Genomic DNA, 23,881 nt, shown 5'->3' on the forward strand with positions numbered 1-23,881 from the left:
CACAAGGCAAGGCCACGGAATGATTACATTCAGTCCCATACCTCATGTAGCTTCACAAGCAACCTTGTACAAGGAACTGCAAATGTTGCATTCTTCACATGCCAGCCGCAGCTGTGGTCTACCTCAGAAGCCTCTTGATTTTATACCTTTCCTTAATGACGAACAATGCTGTATTTTTGTATTTTTGGCCATTTTAGTAATTATTCCATATTATGCCCCATCAGTTGGTGGCTGAAGAGTTTCACTCTCTGTCATGGTCTCCATTATGGTTTATCAAGTTTGTGTCTCTGTGAGTTTTGTCTACCACTTTCCCTTTTGCTTATTATCCCCTTTGAAATAAAAGTTCCTTGATCTGACAATCTTACTGAAGCAGATGGTCTCAAAGTCTACACATCCTTACACAAGTATTTTCTCAATTTTGACTATTCCCACATGTTTGCATGGCCACCCAAAGTTGTGGTTGAAGTACAATGATATCCGTCCTCCTTATTTATTTCCAGTTTGAATGACACTAAAATAAATTAATTCGATGTGTTGTAGCCCACCTGCGGAGTATTATGTCACTTGTTCCTTATGAATACAAGGTGGACTTATTTTGTAAACCTATACCAACAGTAAGATGTTTCTGAATATTCAATAGCTTAAACTTATAATGCATCTAATATTTATCTATATTCAGGACACAATTTATGACAGAGCAAGTTTGAAGCATGAAAAGTTTTGACAACAGAAAACTAATTTCTCACAGGAAACCATTTTACAAAATGTACATTTTCATATATAATTTGGACTGCTTAAAAGAAAGAATTATGCATTACCCAGTATAAAGACATTTTACGGCATCATTAGCAGTTACACAGAATGTATATAATGTAGGCAGGACTGTATTATTTTTGATTATGAATTTATACTTTTATGTAAGAGAACTTTCTCTAACTACCTTTTTGTAGATGACACAAATTAATCAATATTTGTCTATGTTGCTCTTCTTTTCTGTCAATAACAAAAGTATTACAAAGGCAGTTGTTTTTCTGTATATATGCCTTCCATCAGCATGCATTCCCTAAAAATCAATAAAAAATCCACAAATGAAAAGCTTGATACAAATTTCATGAAGGGACACTTTAGACAACTGCCCTGTAATATCTCCATGTCCTTCTTATACATTTAATAGGAGTGTTTCCAAGAGTTTAAATCATTTAAAAAAGGAAAGGACAGAAATGAGAGTAGTTAGTCAAAGTCCATACAGCTTTGCTAACACACAAGAAAGAAATTATCATCCCACATATAATAATGAACTGCTACACAAAGCATGTCTGAGGGACTGTACCTTTGCAACACAGCTGGGATCTGTTTCTCCCTCCCCAATTCTTAAACAAAGACAATAGCTTGTTTTTTACTGAAGGATTATTTTTAGTTATAAAAGAACTGCAATAGAAGTATTTGCTTTGATATAGCTGAACAAACACCGACTGCATAATATTTAAAATATTTATTGAGAAAAAAGGTTATTTCTTTTCAGCAACATTGGACTGAACCTATTACTATTTATCATCTAAACTATAATCCCTTTTTTCTTTTCCATGAGTACTTAGGAGGTCTCTAATCACAGCATCCTAGAAAGAGTTATTGCTGTGCTGTTTGAAAGCCTGTGATTATCTTCTGGCAAAGATAGTGTTGTGTTTATCCATACTACATTCTGCTGGTTCATACATACAAAATAATATTTCAAAGTGTCGAACAGAACATTTTCTTTTAAGTTTGAAATAAACACACTTTAGTCTTTCATTACACTATATGGAATACATTTGATTTCTGGCAGAGAAAATAACATGTTACTGTAAATGTTTCAGGCAAGACCAATATGGAAATAGCACTGATTTAACATTTTAAAATTCAGTAGGAACCGTAGATTTTCCATATTCAAGACTTCCACTGATTTAGAAATGGCTGAAGACACATGGCATGAATGCAGAGATTTAGGAACGGTCTCTTTATTCTTTATTTGTGAAACAGCACATTTTATAGGTAAAAAAACCATAGGTAACAAACAAGTAAATTTTAGTGTTAAGAATTCTCTGCGTTGTAGAAGATAACAACAAGAAGCATTTCTATGCATGCTAGCTACTACTAATTTTTTTAGCATGTGCATTAGGATATTGCAAGGGGATTGTGCAGATAATGGTGTGTTCACTTTTACAAGTTGTGAAGTGTGAAAACACAATTTCTTGAACACCAAAAGCTACTCAAGGGTTAAAGAGGGGTAAAAGAAATGCTATGTTTGAATTTATGAGAAGAAATTTTCAAGAAAATTAGATGCTAACTGATGTCATTAACAATAATATATTAAAAAAAAAGGCACATCTGAAGCTGTGTGAGGAACTGGGGGAAAAGAAGAAATTATGTTTTCTTCCAGTTGTCTAGAGATTAGAATATAGAATATAGATATAGAATTAGAAAGCGCTAATATAGATTCATTGATCAATCATAATAGTAGAATACGTAATAGTTCCCATCAGACTTGTGCAACATGCAGGATCACCATGTCTGTGCCTTATAAACCACAGAAGAAATTGCATCGATACTTGCTCTTTAAAGGCGTTCGTGGCAGCTATGCTCTCATCACAGGTAACATACTGTGGTGCAATTGCTGATCAGGTTTCAGTAGCATTTAAAAGCCCAACCTCCATAGTTTCTGAAGAAAACTAAAATTTAAATTCAGAAAGGAAATAAGACAAGGGGAATGAAAGCAAAATCCGTACATGTTTTTTACAATACAGCTATTTCTGAAAAAAGATCCGGCAGAGTCAACATGGTGAGCAAGGACTACTGCACATGGGAATGTGTTTTACTAACATGGTCCAGCTGGTGGCTTGAGCTAGAGCCTGTCAATCCTTCTGCCAGGATGACTCCACTCTACCTTCCTGCAGAGGAGCAAAGGAGACTGCACTCGCTCCCCCAGCAGCTAAATGCCTTATCCTCCCCATTTGCTTTGCTGGGTGGACAGAATCCTACCAACTCCTGTTGCATCCCTTTAAAAGGAGAAGCTGGGGTCCCACAAGGGGCTTGCAAGCTAACCTTGGCTGATGAGACTGCATGAATCCTACCCCTCTCAAAAGATCTCTGAGCTGTAAGGAGTCACTGCACTTCACTCAGCACTTATGGTACTCAGGCCTCCCATGAAAGATGCAGCCTAAGTCCTTTCTGACAAAAGCAGAGGTCAAGTGTTTCCTTGAAATCAAGGCTAAGCGATTTTAGCCAACACTTCAGCAGTTATGAGATTTAGATAGGCAGTGGTATACCTGCATCTAAATCCTTTGCATTCCTTACAGGAATTAAATTCATGTCTTTGACTCACTAAGATTAGTCTGAAACCATTAAGCAATGTTATATTTTAAAAAAAAAGGTAAAACTGTTGTTCATCTTTGCTTGGAATATTAGAAGATTAGCTGGAAGCAGAGGAAGAAATAACAAGCATAAGGACAATCGATTCTCTGACGCAGTGATAAAAGCATTTAACCGATAGGAGGATGAACTATGTCCTATTCCCCACTCCTAAGAATGATTCATGCTTTTGTATCCTCTGCTTCTATTTTTATTTAATTAAAAAGACATTAATTTTTATACAAACAAGCATAATATATACACAATGAAACATAAATTTGCAATCCTCTTTGTTGTCTTACTAGGCATATTGAGTGAGCTCAAGATGACCCAAAGTCATGAAAAGAACATAATTTTAACAAAGAAAGCGATGGTTCACTTTATGATTGTAGAGGAGGATGCAAGATTCTGGTATCAATCAGAATCTATGTGCAGTGGAATAATAATCTTTTAAAGGCTTTTTGGACTTTTTTATTTTAAATCACAAACCATTTTAGTGTCTCCTTTGTGGTATTTTTTGATCTCATCATTGGACTAAGCAGATACACCAGGACTGCTACATCTGTAACTGTTGACCAGTCCTGCTAGTACACTGGAGTGTCTATATTACTTGTACTTAGTTCCCTCACCATGGTCAAAATGAGAACAGTTTCAATGCTCCTAAAATTTAACCAAGCATTCTGTCACTCTTAAGTCTAATGTTTGCTGGAAATCTATCAAAACAGCTACTCCAAAGCAAGGACTTCCACACTAGTTTGTGTTGAAATAATGACACCAGAATAGATATTTCCATACCTTGCCTGATGCAGAAATTCTGATATGTGTATTAATCTTACATTTTCCTACTCCCTTGTAGTTGTTTTTGATCCTTAGTCTCACCTCAGACTGTTTGCTCCAAATAATTTACCAATAGAGGGCTCAATACAATTACCATAATAGAGGCCTACAGAAATGTGCAAACCTGCTCTAAACACAAATAACTTCAGGTTGTTTTGAGCTCAGGAGGAACACAGGAATGCAAAGAATTTAATTAGCAAATCTTTTAATACTTCTAGCAGAATAGACTACCTTTAATAAGAATCCATTCCTGGTAATTGTTTTCCAGGCTGAGTAAAAGCTTTGTATGTCAGACATGGTGAAACAAGCTTGTTTATCTATTATAATTATATTGTGAAGTAAAGATGTTATTTTCAGCCATCAGACTAACGCAATTCTGCACAGCTCAAAAGGCTTTTTTAAGAAAATAATTAGAAAACATCGGGGTTTCATACTGAAGTAATTGCAAGAAGAGTTGACTGTAGCTGCCTAGCTATAAAACATGTTATAACCTGAGAGAGAAGAGAGAAAAAGGAAGAAAAAAACAAAAACAGAACTCAAAAAGCGATGCTAGCTGATTGATAACAAGAGAACTCAGCCACAGGAACAAAATCTTCCTCTTATGTGTTTTCCCCAAACTGTGTGTCAGTTGTATAGAACTAGATGGTCCACAATAAGCCGAAGAGCTCCAGGACTCATTACATCTCCTTGAGTCTCCCAGCCTGCAAGGACACACGGTCACTAGTCCACCCTTAAGAAAAGAAACATACTTTTTCTGTGCTCTTAATTGAAGCCCCTAGCACTTTAAAGACTTGTAAGATGATGGCAGCAGCAGAATTCCTCCCATAGGTTGGTTTCTCTGGGCTTTTTCTGAGCAAGTTACAGAAAACAATGAAGTGGCATCCTGAAGCCTATTTTTTCAGTCTGGTAGTTTCTCCAGCAACTACTGGGAAAGGACATATTGGGAATCCCAAATTCACCTGCTCCTTTGAATTCCAGCAATTAAATAATATTCTGTGATTTTTTGTTTTCCTTTAGTAACTCCTGCAGTATTTATTTAATCAGTGCTTTCCCCCCCCCGCCCCCATTAATTCTGTAATTAATAGGAATTAATTCTGAGGAAAAGAAACAATTTGCTGTTTCTGAAGCTGTCGGATGAGCTGGGCACCTCTTCATCTGCATCAACAGGGATCTAGTTCTTACAGCTTATCTAGTTAGTAATAGCTCTTCATACTGTCCTGAGCTGTCATTCCTTTGAGTTCAAGACACGTAGGTTTTTGATGCATTTCCAGCCTCTTCAGAAAGGAGTTTGGAGCTAGAGGGTAAGTGGAAAGTGTTAATCTCCCACTCCTATGTTCAACATAATACAGAAAAGCAGACAACTGAGTTTTTTTGCGGTGACGGATTAACAGCATAAATAGTATAAAAGTTGAAGCATATACATTACATTTAATTTAATGGAAGTCAGAACTATTGTTTACTAGTTTCAAATCATACTTCCAACCCATCTAAAACCTGTTCCTTCCCTTCTACGTCCTATTATTTCTACAGAGCAGCAATTTGTTTTAAATTGAACTTGGACACAGTAAATCTAATACATACCTGTCTTGAGTGTTTTCTTGCTATTTGCAGTACCTGTTCTGCCTCTGCTATGATTCTCCTTCTCACCTGGCTGATTGCCTTCCTTCATGTCTGAGTGCCCCGGCTGAGCTCTGAAAGTTAACCATAAGATGCTGTACTCAGGGAACTAGACAAGTCAGTAGTTTGCTGTTACAATTATTGTGTTTTAGTCATTATCAAAACACACTTCAATTTCTTTTGTGGGCAATTATTCCTAGTGATACACAACCAGAAGATTCATGTGTCTAGTAGAGCATCCAAAACCACCTCTTCCCCTAAGAACATAAATAAAATATGCCGTCCCGCCAGTAATGTTTTGGAGTGTAGACAGGGAACAGTAAGCAGTTTAGCAAGAAAACAAGAGTTGGTGTAACCCCAAGTCCTTAGGGATAATGAAGGTTTAAATCTCCTAGGAAAGACAATTCCTATCTAGGCGGTTTACCACAGTAATTAATTTTCCTAGGCAGAAACTAAGTCCAAGCTCTCAAGCCTGCTCCACAGAACAGATGACAGATTATTCTTTGCAAGTCTAATTGAAAAAATGCCACATAGCTAAAACAACAGGATTTAACAATGTCAGAAATGAAGTAGGGTGAGTGGGTGAAATGTCCTATATTTACAGAAGACACCCTTCTCAAGTTCTGTACAGAGAGAGGAAAGACCCCACTCCAGAAACAGGGTTGTGGACTTTCCTATTACTCCAGAGTCAAACATAACTAGCTGTGTTTTAAAACCAGCAGAACTGATAAGCTTTTCTGCTGCCTAGCAGCTTATAGTTTATCACATTGCTCATGATTAGATCCCTACATAACCAGGAGTAACCTCCCACAGAGTTTTTCGTGATAGTAAACACAAGCAGAAATGCCAAATGGAGGAATGCAGCATATGAAAAGAGGTACTTGATCTGCTGGACCAATTTGGTTTGAAAAAAAATCCAACAGACTGGGTTTTGTTCTAATGCAAAATGCAGCATGTAGTTCTGGAAAAGTCAAAACATAAGCTCCAACTTTACGTTTTAATTTCAGTGCTTTTTTGATCTATTTCTAAGTTATCAGATGTGTACACAGCTCTACTTCATTATCATGCTGAGGAGGAAATAACCCCCCTTGGCCCCTTTTGATGACCTCTTTTTTGTCCCTCACTAATCCTGCTGCTCAAAAATATAATGAAACACACCATGCTGCCACAGCAATCACAAAAATCACATCTCTGAACTTAAAAATAATCTTGGGGAGTTTACACACCTTTGGAGTTTTCTGGCTAAATCCGTGGAAAACATCAATATGGCAGTGTGAAGGAGAATCCTTACAGAGGGCCCTAGGGTAGACTTGTAGAGGTGTTTATGTACCTAAAAAGCACATGGATGATACATGGGGCTTCCAAAAGTTTTCTGATTTTCACTGATTTAAAGGAAAATTCTCTTCCTAGATTCCTTTGAAGATCATCTATTTTGTACATGACTGCAATAGCAGTCAAGCACTTCAGAAAATCCCATTAGATACCAGTTTGCCACGTTAGGCACCTAAATGACTTTTAAAATCTCTAGCAAACTGTGAGGAAAAGGAAGTGGGAAACAAGGAAAAAGCAGACACCAGGAACTCAAGGCTATTTCACAAAGGGCTATTCATTGTATTTAGAGCCAGTGTGGTCGTGTCAGGTACTGAAATAGGTATAAGCATTGACACCACTCAGTTTTTGCCATCCAAATTTTCCAGTTGCCTGGGCAGTCTCTGTAGGTTGCCTTTATCATCAGCAGGTTGGGGTAGGTTCCTCCAGAGGGTGGTTCAAAGAGCCTAACTGAGGTGCTCAGAACTACTCTGTGGAATGTTTTTCTTTGCAGTACAGGGAGCCTGGGTGGTTATTTTACTTAGCTAAAGCAGGTATTGAAAGTTGGAAAAAGTTAACAGACTCTGTAAGATTTATTTTTAACTATTATGTAAGAATACAAGACTACTATTGTCATAATACAAACCATTTGAGAATTTCCAATTGTGGGCAAAGCAATGCAAAATAGCATGGTGGGTTTTGATATGTGATATAATTATTAAGGAACATGAGCATTACATTACCCATGAATATTACTGAAAGCATATTTTGATTTTCTCTCAAAGTGAGAAAGCTCATTTTCAATTCACTTTGCACTCTTTGTCCACATTTAGGTTTTATATAGGTACTCCTGTGTGAAAATTCAGAGTTGACCATAGGGATGCTGTGTTATGCATAGAATACACAGAACCCTGTTGTGTTTCCATGGAAGTAACAATTTTATTTCTTCTTAATCCCAACTCTTTTATTACAAATGAATGGAAAATGTGGACAACATTTTAATTAAAAAGTAAAATGCAGAATGAACTGAATACCTAGTCTTGCTTCTATTGCTTTTGACATGTACTCCTATACATCTCTAGAACCTCATTACAGATAGAAGTGAACAGCCTACAGCTGATCCTGTGTTTGCCCTTACTGAATTCCAGTATGTTTTTTATAGTTACTGTCTTGAAAGCATAAAAATTGCAACATAACTAGATAACTGACTGAAAATTGAAGGAACATAAGTTAATAATGTACTGTAATGATATTAGGATTTTTTGTGTAATGCTTGTTTTTCCCCTGAGTAAATAAAATATGTTGCTGAGTGATGGGAAATTAGAATTTTACTGAAACGCTAGTAATATATAAAAGGGCCCAGCTTTCCACAGAGATCAGAATGACTATTTAAGTATTTCCCATGGACTGACAAAACTCCAAGAGGAGCTAATTAAGCGTATTATGTCTCATAATTCTCCACTCAGTTCACTAGAATGTAGAGAATGTAAGAAAAGGTAGATTCTGCTCCCTCCTGCATTACAGGAAGAGCAAGTTTGAACTTAGATCCTTCACTTCAGATGAATGGCTTAACTGTCCTTTCTTTTAGAAAATTTCAAATTAGGTACGTGTGAGATTTCTCACATGGACCACTGGACTATCCTAGAGATTAGAACGCAAAAGCAGAAGAGATGAGTTCCAGTATTTACACAATGGAATTATTTGCATAGAGGAGAAAAGCAATCCATTCATAGATCCAGCAGAGACGACTACAGCCACTTATCCAATCCCCCCACAAAAAAAAACATGGCAAGTTGCATTTGTATGAGGTGGGTAAAGAGGGTTCAAGTATTGATTAAAAATTTAACCCTTGTTTATTCTAAGCTGAGCAAGTGCTCTGCCTTCTGAATTGCGGGATGAGAAGCATGAAATACTACTGCTTCAATCCAAATAGCACTGGGACAACAAAATCTCTGTGTTTGACAGGGGATTTTTGGGCAAATCAACCATTCACTAAGGAAAACCAAATTATCCAGCTCCACGGTGGTTACTCAGTGTCCCAAGAATACTGATTTGCTATTTTCGAATACTCATTAGCTGCCCTTTGTATTGGGATAACTTTCAGCAAGTTATACAACTGTGAATTATGTAAACACAAATGCAGTAACAAAGCTCTCTTGCTAATGATGATTGTTTCTTAGTAATTGTATGTATCATTCCTGTAATTATAATGTTATTTATTATGTTAATTTACTACAGTATTCCCATTAATTATTTCTAAATGTGATCGGACTACTTGCTATTTCTGCCACTTGATGCGGTTAGGAATGACGTGGCCCACATTTTAATTAATTTGTTAATGTTGCTCTTGTTTCGTATGTGCTGTACTGTGTAGTGCTTATTTTGCAAGCTTTCCCCCCCGCCCCCTCACCTTTCCTGGTGAATTAGCTTGATCTAAAGATGCAGCATAGAACAAAGGCATTTGCCAAGTTTAAAAAAACAAACCAAACAACCAAGCAAAACTCTCTCTACATATTCCTCAATGTTCTGCTCTATATTTTTACTATATATATATCCAATTTAAAAAAATTATATGTATATATTTGTCTCTCAGAAACCAGATATAAAGTAGCACCAGCAGAAAATGACATACCAGTTCTTAAATGTAAGATCTTATTCTCGAGTTTGGAAAGGGTGAATTAACCTCTCAGGAAAGATACTGGAGGTGTTAACTGAGAGCCCTATTGGCAGGCTAGGGAGGGTGTTCACATCTTGACTGGTTTTCAGGTAACTGGGAAAAGAAGTAAAAAGGAGAGATTGCCTAAAGGCACTGCACTTTTCCATGCCTCATCCTGATCTTTCTTCTGGAAGTTATCTGGGCAAGAAATGTATTAAAAAAAATCAAGAAAGAAATCAGCAAGGCTGGACAAGCAAGGATAAGTGCAAGAGGTGAATGACAGCTAAAAGTAATCTGAATGAGTACAAATGGAAGTTTTAACTTAAAGTGTCTTACTAAGCACAAAATAACTCTGGCCTCAAAAGCCCCAGAAGACCATCTCTGTGGCAAGCCAGCCCATTTAAACAGAAAGGTCAGACTGTCAAAGAAACTAAACTGCCTCATGGAGCTATAGAGCAGATGATGAACTGGGAGGTAATTTAATGAACTCCTCCAACCTCCCATCCTTCGATATTTCACACTCGGAGGTATTTTGGCTCCACAGTTAGCAGTGCAACAGATATGAGCTCACTGAGTTCGAGGCAACAGTAATTATCCTGAAGAGAAGTAAAGGGGGCAAGGCAAGCTTTAGCCCCTTTGTGCCATTAAGACAACTCTAGTTTCACAAATAGTTGTCTTCCATAATCTGTTCACCTTTTCAGAACTGTCTGGTTTTTTGTTTAAAACCAGTGACCTTTGATGCTGGAGAGTGTCTTTGCCGCTGATACACAGGGAAGAGGAGAGCCCTCAGGCGTGGAGCCTTCAGGTTATTTCCCCATCTATTTTTTCCCTGGTCAGGGACTACATCTGGTCACCTAGGACAATAACCGTTGTCACTGGCATTTCTAGATACAGCTCAGAAAGAAACGTGTTTTTAGCTGACTGGTTAGTCTATTTCCTCATAAGAAACATGCAAAGAAAAACATGGAAGCAATTTTTTTTGATACAAAAATTGAGGTCAATGACCAAAAATACTTTTTTTTATTCTCTCCTGTGAACTCTGATACTTCTCATTTCCAGGTTAAAAAAATCCCTTTGCATCAAAATTAAAAACAATGAAAACCCAACTAAACAGCAAATTTTTATATGCTACCTTGCTTCCTGATTCAATGAGCACAAATATACTTGAAAAAATAAATTGTATGTGTGATTATAATAAATTGTTAATCAATTACTATAATGCAAACAGCAGTGACTTAGAGTATATTACCTCATATGAGCTAAGTAGCTGCTAGAATGCAATGGTTAGCTACTATGGTGAAATAGAAATCATAGTTAGGAACATATATTCCAAATACTCTCAGCCATCTCAGACAACATTACAACCTCAGTTCCCTGTATAGTTTAAAATATTAAAAACTTTTACTGAAATTGTTGCGAACATTTCTGTGCATACTTTGAAACTGACTCTGCACATCCGTTCCTACTTATTTCTTGTTTGCAGTTTTTAGCAACCTTTGCATTTGTTTAGGAACTGTTCATTTTCAAACTAAAAATGTCATTAGCACTATCCTTCAAAATGTGAAGTGGGAAAAACAAATGGAGAACCATGGTTATCTATTGTGTTCTGAACCTTCTGACAAGAACAAATAGTTCATGCTACAAACATTTTGGTGCCTTATGAAATGGGCAAAACCTAATATTCAGAACAATGAAGAAACATAAGAAGCTGAGGCTTTACATATCCTTCTCCCAAAATACATACACAATTCACAAAGTCTGTTAAGAAGAGAACAGAGAAAATGTTTGGGTTTTCTTTTATAAAATAGAGCTAGTCAACATGTAATCAGAGGTGAAAAAAATTTTTTAAAAAAGGGCAGTACTTTTATTATATTATGTGTATTAATGTACATTGGAACACTGATCATAACCATGTAACACAGTTCCATGCAGTCATATCAGAGCAATTTGCACCATATAAAAAAGGTCAAAGGTGCCTGAAAAGGAATCAACTGTAATTAGAAATTGTAGAATTCTCAAGGTCAGAGACACAAACAACTTAAAAATTTGAAAGTTATGTGCCTCAAAACCATGCTTCCAGTAGTGCCCATGAGGGAAGCTAGAGCTTCACCTCAGGAAAATGAAAGTTAACTTTTTGAAGACCAAGCAGACTGCAGCCCATCTCTGTCTCTTCCTTCCTCTGCTTCTGCTGAGAGACCTGCCCATAAAACAGGTGAAGATCTGCCAAGAAGTTTATAGCCAGTGTTTTAAAATCAACGAAAGTGTAAAATTGGTATGCTGCACTAGTCTAACACTAGAAACTCCACTTCACCTAATCCCTAAATGCATGAACTAAATTCCAGTTTACCTTAACTGTGGCAGTTCCATAGCTACTTCACAGGGCAAATAGGTAAGGATAGCAACTCTGTTATCCACCTCAGGGTAAGCCATTCCCACCTGCAGAAAAAAAGTCCACAATTATCTGTCTGCATTCTGGTTTTCCTATGGTACCTCTGCTATTATAACCCTCTGCAGGGAAACAGGATATTCAATTAGCAGATTCAATTTCTCACTTGCAGGGAATGGAGGAGGGAATTAGGCCTCAAAAGGTTTTTATAGGCCCTATCGACCACTCCTGCCGCATGTTTTATGCAAGATAGTGATTCTGCAACCATCATAGGTTCCCACACACACATTAACTTTTGCTTATTCCAACATCTTCATGCTGCTTATCAGTTTTCCTGAGACAGTTTGTAGGCACATATTCCCATAGAGCCTTCGCAGCATGTCACAAGGTGCTGTGCATGTTACCTGATCAGTGGGAAATATTATTCAAACTGTGTTATAGGATCTGAAACAATCAGGCCACAGGGCAGCCAGACACAGAAGAGAGAAAAACTGACCTTGTAACTAAGACCTTGTAACTAAGAGTCTGTTCCTTGGAGACTGGATGGAGTCCATCCACTCCAACCCGAATGATGATATAAACTACACAGGGCAACTGAGAAGGCTGCAAGGAGTACAGTAAAATGGAAGTGAATGTTGCCTGTCCCAGGTGGACATGATTAAGCCACTGAATGGTGGAAAAATTGTTTTTGCATGGCACCTTGAGTGACTGATAGAAGTATGGGAGTAGAAAGGAAAACAGGAGAAAGATGATTCTGACATGTGAACAAGGAATCCCAAAAGAACTAGTTTCCCATATGTCTGTCTGTAAGATCGGATCACGCCTAATTGTAAGTTCACCTGGGCAGATGTAGAGCTAATTAACATATCCTGTAACTGCTGCTGTGTCGCACAGTCACATGCCAGTCACATCGTAAGTGAATGATAGTACTGACTGTTGTTCTATTCGCTCTATATGTTGAAGTGCCAAGAGAGGTGGGAGAAGCTTTTTCTGCCACTGTAGGGCTCCCTTGCCACTGGTGGTCTGTAAGAACCAACTGGTGAGCAGGCAGCACCCCTTCCCTCATTTGGCTGCTCTGACTGATGAGCACCCCCAGTGCTGCTCAAGAAGGGGGAGACTTCTGACAGGGCTTACAGCTTTTGTACATCCAATAGCAACCCACTGAATCAGCTCTCTCGCCTTGCATGTTTGATTAGGATAGATTTTAGGATAGGAAATTTTTCCCAGCATACCTTTTTAGCACAAGCTGAGATCAACTGCTACAATGGCAGAATGTACAACGGCAAGCCTACCCCCACAGTGCTAGGTACGTCAGAACGTGGTTTATGAGATTTTCTTCCATCTTTGTATTGACAGTATCTTCATAGGGTTAATTACCAGACTCAGCGGCATTGTATACTATATTAGGTCAGTTTAAGTAACTAATTTGCCACAGAAATCTTGCAAAACTATAAATGTTAAAAAAAACAAAATGGTTCTTAAAAATCAAATTTATTATGGTATATGAACAGAAGAAAATTACAAGCAACATTCTATTTATGCTATTGTAACAACAACATTGGTAGACAATGAAGAACATATTTGTTCTCTCTGATGAATATGTTTGGTAATTTCTTCTTAATGAGCATGAAAATTGCATTACACACGTAACTCCCTCATAGACATACACAGTATTTTCTCAGGTTTTCAGGAAAAGCAGTTGTAGAATTTTGAGTTCACTTTTAAAAATCACTTTCCCACCGTTAATATACTTCATCTGCACTATGGAGTTTGGGTACACAGTAGGCAACAGTATATAGCCTATAACTGATGACTCTGTAACAACAGCGGTGTCCTTGTCAACCAGCAAACGGTAGGTTGCTCCTGCCCACTCTCCCCCTGGGCTCTGAAGCATGAGTATCCTCATTCCAACAGGTAGAATGGAGGCTTGCTCCCTCTCTGTTACCTTATAGCTTTGTATTTAAAACACTTGAAAACAGGAATGTGTCCTAACCTTTAAGCTACTCTATAAAGCCCCATGACTTTCATTCACTAAGAGCTATGCTAATCCCAATAAAAGATTTTGCACAGAGACTAGAATGGAGTGGGTCCTGACTAAGATGCTGAAGCAGAGTATGCTTTTGCTCAGATCACACTCTGTGCCAGTTGTTTCCCTCTGGCTGGGTCTAAGCAGGTCCCTGATCCACATGCAAGAGCCATGAATCCACATACGATGCCATGTACCGGCATCTGGCACCATCAGGGAGGACTAGGCACCTCTTTCTTCCCCATAGCATCGTGTTGTGACAGCGAGCGCCTGGAGCTGGCTAAGCTCAGGGAGCAGAGATCAGCCAAGGAGGTTCGAGGTCTGAATACGGACGTACTGCCTCGTACACCACTCTGGATTCCTTGACAGGATGGAAGGTGTCGTATTTTGTGCATCCTATCAGAGGAGTATGTAGCCAAGTAAGAGGAAGCGTTGACCAGTATTTATACCAATTAACTAGTAGAAATCTTTGGAGGGCAGGAAAGACTGTATCATCTTTCAAAGCAAATGGACATGCTCAGTAAGGGGAAGATCGTGTGCAGGGGGCATCAGGCAGAGCAGGAAGGAGAGTACAGGCAAGGAAAACTGACCCTAGAATGTAAAAAAAGAGCTTTTGGTACATAGCAAAGTTTTAGACAGTCTTTGAAGTGAAGGAAAGACATTTATTCTAGAGACTTACATATGATTGGGTAAATTTACTTCTAAGGTAGGAAGATTGCAGGGAAGACCTCAGTCTGTAAATAAGCAGACATCTGCAATGTGTCTAAAACCAAAACCAAACCTCAGACATGCACTTATATTGTTGAACAGGTAAGAGAATACACAAGAGCTCCTGTAGAAAGAAAAAAGCCTTGCCCTGGAGTACAGCCAGTTTTGCTGGAGATAATTTCGTTCCACATGTGCAAACTGATCATGTTATTTTCTTTGGCGTGCATAGTCACTGATTTTCTTAAAAGGCAGATTCCTGCATCTATGGTAGGGACAGGCTGGTGACATTTATGTCTTTGCTTGAGAGACAAGACCTCCTCTGAACGCTTCTCTTCCAAGTTGATCAGGTAGGGGGTGGGTAGAATATTCATCAGGTAATTATTCTTCTCTTCTGTGAAGCTGAATGAAAGGCAACCCCTCACCAGCAGAGCTGGATTAGAGCATCCTTCATCTGTTGTCACATAATTTGACAAAAAACCCCATATGCTTCAATCATCAAGTGGCTAGAGCATTTTACTGCCATCAAACTAGTAAACAAGTACATAATTTTCTGTGTTTCGTTTCTTTATTTATTGTTACAGGGGGTAGGGGACAGAATAGCAGGATATGCTGTTATAAGTTTTTCATTTCTGTTCCAAAGAGCATATTCTTTCACCAAAGTGATGGAGCTATTGTCATTTTTTATTTCCTGAGCAATAAATTGCCCTGTGAAGTGTCACATCAGGTTGTGTCAGTCACACTGCCTTGCTTAATAGTGAAATGAATAGATTTCAACTGGAGCAGAAACTCTGGAAGGGTTTTAAAAACAGCCTCGAGGTAACAGTGAACTTGGCCTTTACAAACACCTCCAGAGAAACAAATTAGAGAGGTCGATGTTCTTGCAAACAGAAGATGCACCTGTTCCCCACCACGTGAGACAGTTTATACATAAGTCATTATTATGAGTATGATTCTCCAATCACTTGGCTTTATCCCACAAATCTGCAAAGCCTATTATCTCCGAGCCATTTTGTAAGACCATCTATCATGAGGCTGGGTATAAAGATGTGTGAGCATGTAAGAACTACAAGCATTGAAATATTTTTAATAGTATTGTCCTTACCTTATAATGAAAGAGTTACTGGTGTGATGAATTTAGAAATAATACGTGATAGAGTGCCCTGTTAAACAATGTGGAAGTAGGTGCTGAATCACTCACTATGAAGCGCTTTACTTCCATACTCACTGTGAGCACACTCAGAGTTCCCCCAGAAGGCTGCCTTCTGAACATTCCCCCTGCAAATCATCAAACACTAGCTGAATGGTATATTATATGGCCATAGAAAGAGACCTGTTGGTAAAGAGGGGAGAGAAGCACAGTTTATCTTCTTTTGTTTTGAAACCAAACCATGACCCCATCTCACTTTTTTAAAGAACAGTCTTACCCTCACAGTGGGACTTGCATGACAACGTGAACATGCACACTGAAGCTAATCGTGTAGATTCCTTCATAGTCAAGGGAGACAAATACATGCAAGTCACCTAACCCTTTTGAGGTATCTTCTTTAAGATAGGATGGATTAGATCAAAAGTCATCTTTCTCTCCGATGACTAATAAAAGGAATCTAGTATGACTAGCTTAGAGGTAGATACTCACATAGTCAATATCTGAAGTTAGGTGAGATGGTCCCATCTTTAATTCCTGGACAGGGTTTGCAGCTTGAATTCTAGGTATAGAAAATTTGCTATAGTCAAATAATATACTGTTTCTGGGATATATAAGGTGTACTTATACTCAGGGAAATTTCAAAGGTTCCTCTGTCTTGAATTTTGTAGATCAGAGTAATGAAAACTACCTTGGGCTTGGACTTCAGGACAGTAGTAGCATCATGCAGTAGACAGGGACCTTAAATATATAATGCAGAGCTGTGAATTTTACTTTAAGGTCCAGACACATTACCCTTCTAGATTTGCTAAAACTTTCTAAGTTCCTCTGAAAAAATTCTGTATTCAGAGGACAGTCTTGGGCTAAACATAATGCTATATATAATATCTAAACTTTACTATTGGCTTTGATAGCTCAACAAACTACAATAGACTTTTCTAACCTTACATACCTGGTGATTTACCAGAAGATGTAATAACATGGTTGAACTGCCTAGAAGGCTGAAAATGTTTTGCTGAATGGCAATCAAATACATCTAGACCTTCTGTGATAAAGGCTAAATAGTTATTGTTATTATATATTATTAAGATATATCTGGCTCAAGGATTTTGTTCCACTTTTAGCATGTTCTGCCTTTGAACAAGAAGGCTTCAGAATATGAAATCTGAATGAGGTAGATAGTTCGCAGCTCAGAAACACCACTTGTGCTCATTATAGGGGAAAATGAGCAAAAATATAACACAGCTGCTCTTCTTTTTCAGCTACTTTAAAACAAATGAGGCCACTACTCTGGGCCCATCTAATTAACAACAGCTGGAAAATGTTCTAGGCCAATTTTCCCATTAGACAAATAGCTATAGGATTTAACAGAGAACAACAGTTTTCCCAGTACAAGACTGTAACTGTTCTCTAGGGTATACTGACAGTATGAGAGATGCTAGTTTCGGAAGCAGTAGATATTTTTAAGCTTCTAGTGGAGCTTCTCTCTAGGAAAGTAGACCAACACAGTTCTTGAATGTGTAAGAACTGGTGTGGAAAACAGTAGATTGGACATATGTTTTCCTTGTCAAATAATTTAGTTCCCTAGAGTCTGATTCCCTGATCCACTTTATATGTACTTTGGTTCATTCTTGGATCCTCTTTTGAAGCAAACCAACTGGTTGCTGCTGGATAAACTCTAGATGTAAATCCCAGAGTACTTTGCTTCAGGACTATAGGGAAAATAAATGAATCTGCACAAAATTTCACTTCTTTTACCCTACTTTAGCCTGTAAGGCCTGCTCTGATTCTTCAGGTTGCCTCACATCCATTTTCCTTCATGGAAAAGAAAACAGATACTTAATGTTATGCTACATATGCTTAATCTTATACCTGCAAAACAGATACTTAATGTTATGCTACAAAAATACCAATTTTGAAAGCCTATGAAACAATCCTCGTTTTCAAGCACTGCGGCTTCACCTTTGGGTCAAGGGCATATCACAGGGAATCCAGAAGATACTTTTGTCAAAGACAGGGCAGTGTAACAGCAGTTCATGGAGAAGGGTTCATCATTAGTATGGACACAGAAGCTTCTGCAGCTCTTGGCCTGGAATCACTCCCAGGCAGGACGTCTTTAGCAGTATAAGTATAGTCTGTGCATTTGTCACTGAGCCAATGACTTCCACAGCTTCTGCCTGTATCTGATGCCCCCATTCAAGAAAGATGACAATACTTTGTTCATGGCAGAGTTGCAGGAATGATTAAAAGATTAGCTAAAAAGTCACACTGTGAAAGACTCCAGAAACTCTATCTCTTTAGCTTAACAAGAAGGAGGTTAAAAGGCAACCTCATTACAGCCTATAAGTAGTTACAAGGAGATCGGAGATGTCAGTGTGCCGGTACATCTAAGCAGAAAATAGAATATAGATATATTCGGGTGAGGAAAAAAACCTACTTTTTTTTTCAATAGTGAAGATATTAACCTTTGGAACATATTACCAAGAGGAGTGGTTGATCCATCATCACATAGGTTTTTCAAATTGAAACAAGATTATATTTTATTTTTCCAGAAGACTTGTTCTAGTTCAAACAGGAATTAATTTAAGAAAGTTCTTTCCTTTACAAAAGGTCAGACTACATGACCCTTCCTTGATGGGTAATCTAAGAATCTATTAATATAACAGAGAATTATGCTGACGATAGAACTCAACCAGCCATTTGTCCTGTTGATAGTATACATCCTCTATAACATTCAGACTTATGTTTATAGAACATCACTTAATTTTAATTACAAAAATTCTTCATGTTGGGCTGACCAGCCATCTCTTTTCATTGTATAATCCACAAAAATAACATCATCCCAGTTCTGCTGTTCATACTGACAACCCATATTTATTTCTGTACTGTTCATAAGATTTGTGATATAATTCCAAAATTAAATCTGTTTTAAAACCTTGCTATTTTGTTTTGCTATGATTTTTATCTCAATTGTCTGTACAGATAACCTTCAGAATATAGTTATATTTTCCATTCAATAGATCTGTTTTAATGATTTCTGTTTGGATCTAATCTATGATGCCTAGAATCCATATTTTCCTCCCAACTTCATAATTTCAGATTGTTCCTGCAAAGTTCATCCTATTACATAGAAACAGAAGAAGTGATGTCAACATCAGATCACGACTTAATCTGGCAAAGGAAAATAAACTCTTACTTTGCATATATATTTGTCTTTACCCATGACTTCTCTCATCTCTCGCAGGGAGAAAAGTTAAAGCAGCATGTCTCATTTTGCAGTAGGGAAAATAATAAATACATGAAAAATTTAGTTTATTGTTTGACTTAGGCATATGTTGAACTGAGACTTTGTTATCTTCCAATTTTCTTTCATATCTTAATTTGTTGTGACTCCGAAAATTTAGTGTTTCAGAAATTTCTTTGCACAGCTAATTATTTTCCTCTCCAATGTCTCATAACACTCTATATGAAGGACATTCTATATGAATTACCATTCTGCACACGGACTTGCCATTTTTCTCAAAAAAATAGATCAGCTTTGCCATTTACAGGTATCAGGGAAAACAGAAAGAGGTTTGTCTAGATTATTTGAAAACGTCCTTCAGTTTCTTATATAAATATAGCAATCAGACTTGACTCTTCAGAAATCAGGATGGAGTGACTGGATTTTGATATTTGCTTCTGCTACTTCAGACTGTTTTACTTAGATAACCACGGCAAGGGGTATCTCTTTAATGGAGATTCAGTGCATATACATTCCTTGAGTTTCTGATTGGTTCTCAGTGACAGTATTTTTGTCAATCGTTTTGTTATGAAAAAGAAATATCATTTTAAATTATTCTGGTTTTACGATACACCTTTTTTTCCTCTAAGTATATGTATAATGTCATGTCGGATTACCACACCACTCGGATTTTTCAGTTATCAGTCTGACACATTGAGATGCACATTATCTAGCTGCTGATTAAAATTATATCTTTTTGATTAATACAGCTGTCTATAATTCTGACTAAGCATAATCTGCAGGGCATGGATATTACATTTTTCATGGCCAGACTACTCTTTTCACATTAGAGCAAACCTTTTTTTTCCTCAGATGCACATCTTGAATAGATTTCTCATGTGAGGCTGATGTTGAGATGGTTTGTGTTGCATTTCAATGAAGAATGATACTATCCATATTACAGACTACATTCTTTTTTTCCCTTGATATATAGTTTTCGTCAGATGTATTTTGGATCAGTGCTATATCTTACTTTGCTTCCTGTATTCATTTTGGATTGATGTCAATTTAGATGGCTGTGGCTTGGCCTTCATCTGTGTTCCAATACTAGTTCTGCAAGAAGGAGACAAATATCTTATAGGGTTTTATGACTAATATTATCCATTATTGGTATGGAAATAGTACTGAGGAACTGAACCTGTGAAGTGAAATGTTAAATATGGTAGTGGGCAAGTGCAGAAAGGTTCTCTATCCCAAACCACTTAACAAGTTGAATATGAAACAGAAGACAATATGGGATATGTTGAGAAAAGATATTTTGAGAGGAGGAAAATTTACACTTTCAAGGTTCTACTGTGAGAAAACATTGGTCTTCATTTCCCATTACTTTGTCTCTGACTGTCACTGGTAACAGATGTTTTAGAAGTGGTAGAACAGGGCATGCATATAATGATTCCTCATCAGAAGAATCCTGGCCAAGTTTTTGTTGCACAGACTTTTGCGTGGTGTCTTTGGAGTTAGTATCCCTTCATGAATATTTCTTCCAAGGGACCGTCCAGCTATTTTTCAAAACTATATGCAGTTTTAGGCATAGAATTTCACAGCTGGTTTCTGTTAAAAAACATCTCCTTCCATCTGGCACCAGATAAGAAGACTTATACCATTATTGAGTTAGGCTTTGAAAGTATTTCCACCAATATTTTCAGGTCTTGGTGATTTGTTTTTTTCTACTAAGCTGTTAAGTATTAAAATATTATTTAAAAAAAAACAAGTTGGCAATTACACTTACTATGGATAGTTGCCATGTTTACTTGTCATCTTTGATCAGTGTCAATTCCTATCTATAGGCCAGATCCTGCCACTGTTTCTGAAGTTGACTGGTCATTTAGGGCTTGATGAACGAAGAAGGTAAGGTTAAATGTAGGCACAACTTAGGCACCCAAGTCCAATTTGGTTTTGGTTTTGGTATTTTTTTTATATTTAAACCATAATTTAAACAAATCTGTGAAGAGGTCTAAAATCTACAGATATCCATATCTTGAGATGAAAACACCTTGGTTTCCATTGTTTTGTTTCTAGCTCAAAAATTACTTCAAACCTGACAAAGCCAATCAGATGAGTGTTTAGCTTGTGCCTATTTTGGATTCATATATATTTGGTTTTCATTAGCCCATTTTTCTCAAGAAACTCAAGCTAATAATCCTTGAATGTGTGAGGTACTGCATCATTCATCAGATTTTGTGTAAGCTGCAGTGATAGCTATTCCTGTATTTCCAAGGCTGGACGGAAAGGAAGGATGAGTTGCTCATTTCATTCACAGAAGGTTTTAAAGTAGATTACATCAAATTCTACACCTTTATTTAGAATGAAAGCATCCCAATCACCAAACAAAAAACCTCATATTTCTAAACAAGTTCTACTTAGCAAAAACATATTTAAGATAGGTTGGTTGCAAAGAGAGAGTGGGTAAGGTCACGTGTTGTGCTGAGCTCTGGCAGGTCAGAGGTAAACTGCATACAAATTAAATATGGTCATATATTGTAGTAATTAGATATATTTTTTGAATTTTCTGTGTCACTTTGTTCAGAGAACAATTACTTTAGGCAAAGAGATTCTGCAAGATACACAACTTAGTATAAAACAATTACTGCCTAGTATGCACAACGGATAGCTAGGATTAACTGCTGGGTTAAGCATAAACACAGTCACTACTCACAAGAAGTCAGATAATGACTTTTGGCAGGCCAGGCAGATACTACTCAGGTGGGAAAGGTTGCCTCTGATGTTCTTTGGAGTGGCCTGACCCTTGATATTTCTGATTTGATATCTCCTGGTTTTTTCCGCTTAAGATTTTTTTATCTTTTCATATTAATACTTTTCCTCTTTTACACTTGAGCTGCTAATACTCATAATCTCAAAAATCCTGCCTCTGTCTGCAGTTTTACCATCATTAACCTGCATGGTTCTACTATCTGGACATTCTCACAGATACTTCTCACAACTAAACTGTTTCCTAAGTCCGAGACAAGATTAGGCAGCTGGACCATACTGGGGGTAGGCCTTGTACAACAAATAGTTGAACCCTTGAAATCAGTGTTAGGGTGGAAAGAATCTGTACAGACCAAGAGTTGCTTACGTACTTTATCCTACAGCTGTTTAATGTAAATATGCCCCAGCCTCCTCCCTCACAGTCAGGACGAGACCCAGAAATATACTCGTCCCTATTCCTCTCTGAAACCAAACAAATCTACAGTTATTGTGCTCCGTTCTCTCTTCTCCCTATCCTCATGTCATGCTCATGTTCATAACTCTTTATAACCTGGTAGCTGCTACACCATGAGAGACAGACATCATGGAATGGAGTGCTTACAAGCAAAGACGGGATCCTAACTTCACTAGTAAATGTGAGTGCCTCAGTACTGACATCTTCCTCTCATGTCTCCCAAAAAGATTAATGTCACCTAGATTTCCATACCTTGGGTTCCTAAAGCCAGTGCCTCTGTCTCTGAAGAGAACTCAGAGCTGTAAAACCCTAGGAGATGAAAGGTCCCATACTACCATGATAAGGATTTTGGGGAGCCTCCAGTCTTCTGCATTTCCTACTAGATGATTTAGTCATGTTCCCCCACAGGACCCTTGCTTTTGCAGAACCCATTCAGAGGCACTCTCCCAGTTCTGTCCTTGTGGCATCTGTGTGGCCAGTTTAGGTCTGTGGATTCTTCTGCAAAGCCAAAAGCCCAGAGCTTAGGTACTGACACATGCAATCCCCTTGTGAATTTGAGCCTTATTGTCTCTGGTTGGTTTCTAATTGAGTACACTGTGACTCTCATACTATTTCACTGCGTGGTTTGTCAATGCTTATGTAGTTGCATGTATACAGCTCATTGCAAATTATGGTGTGTTTTTTCTGCTTTTATTTCCTAGCTATGATCACCATCAAGATTATGTAATGTCTTGCCCAGGGAATAAGTTTCTACATGGATTTTTTGTTGGTGGTTGCTTTGGATAAATTATCTCCTGTACCCTTTTAGTATCAGTATGCTCTCACTGACAGCTTGTTAAGTTTACAAGAAAAAGAAATCTCTTGTATTCCCAGATGTTCAGCTCATCTGCCAGAATGAGAATTGAATTAGGAACTGAATAATCAGAAGGTGACATGTTACAGAACATAGAACACGCTAGAGTTATACCAACTCGGTAGTCTTGAAGTCTATGGAAATTGCTGGTTCCTTTAGCATTTTATACAAGAGGTATACCAAGGTATTTTAAACCTAATGGGACATTTATTATTATTTCTCATTTAAATTTATGTTATCTTGAATAATCTTGAGTACAAAGTGTTTGAGACACTAAAATGTGTGAATGTAACAGTATGTTGTATGCCAGCTAAGCAGGCAATTAGGTTTATATTTTTTTTACGAATACATCAATTTTTCTTAGTTTCAAAACATGCGGTATATACTAGATCACACTTCTTAAAAGTTCATACAATGCATATTAAAAAGCTTAGCAATAAAACAGACTCTTTTCCCATCACCAAGGAGAAGTCATGAATACATGAAGATGAAGAAGAGAGGAATTCTTCCCAGAAG

This window comes from Chroicocephalus ridibundus, chromosome 1, assembly GCF_963924245.1.
Source record: "Chroicocephalus ridibundus chromosome 1, bChrRid1.1, whole genome shotgun sequence".
Lineage (NCBI taxonomy): Eukaryota > Metazoa > Chordata > Aves > Charadriiformes > Laridae > Chroicocephalus > Chroicocephalus ridibundus.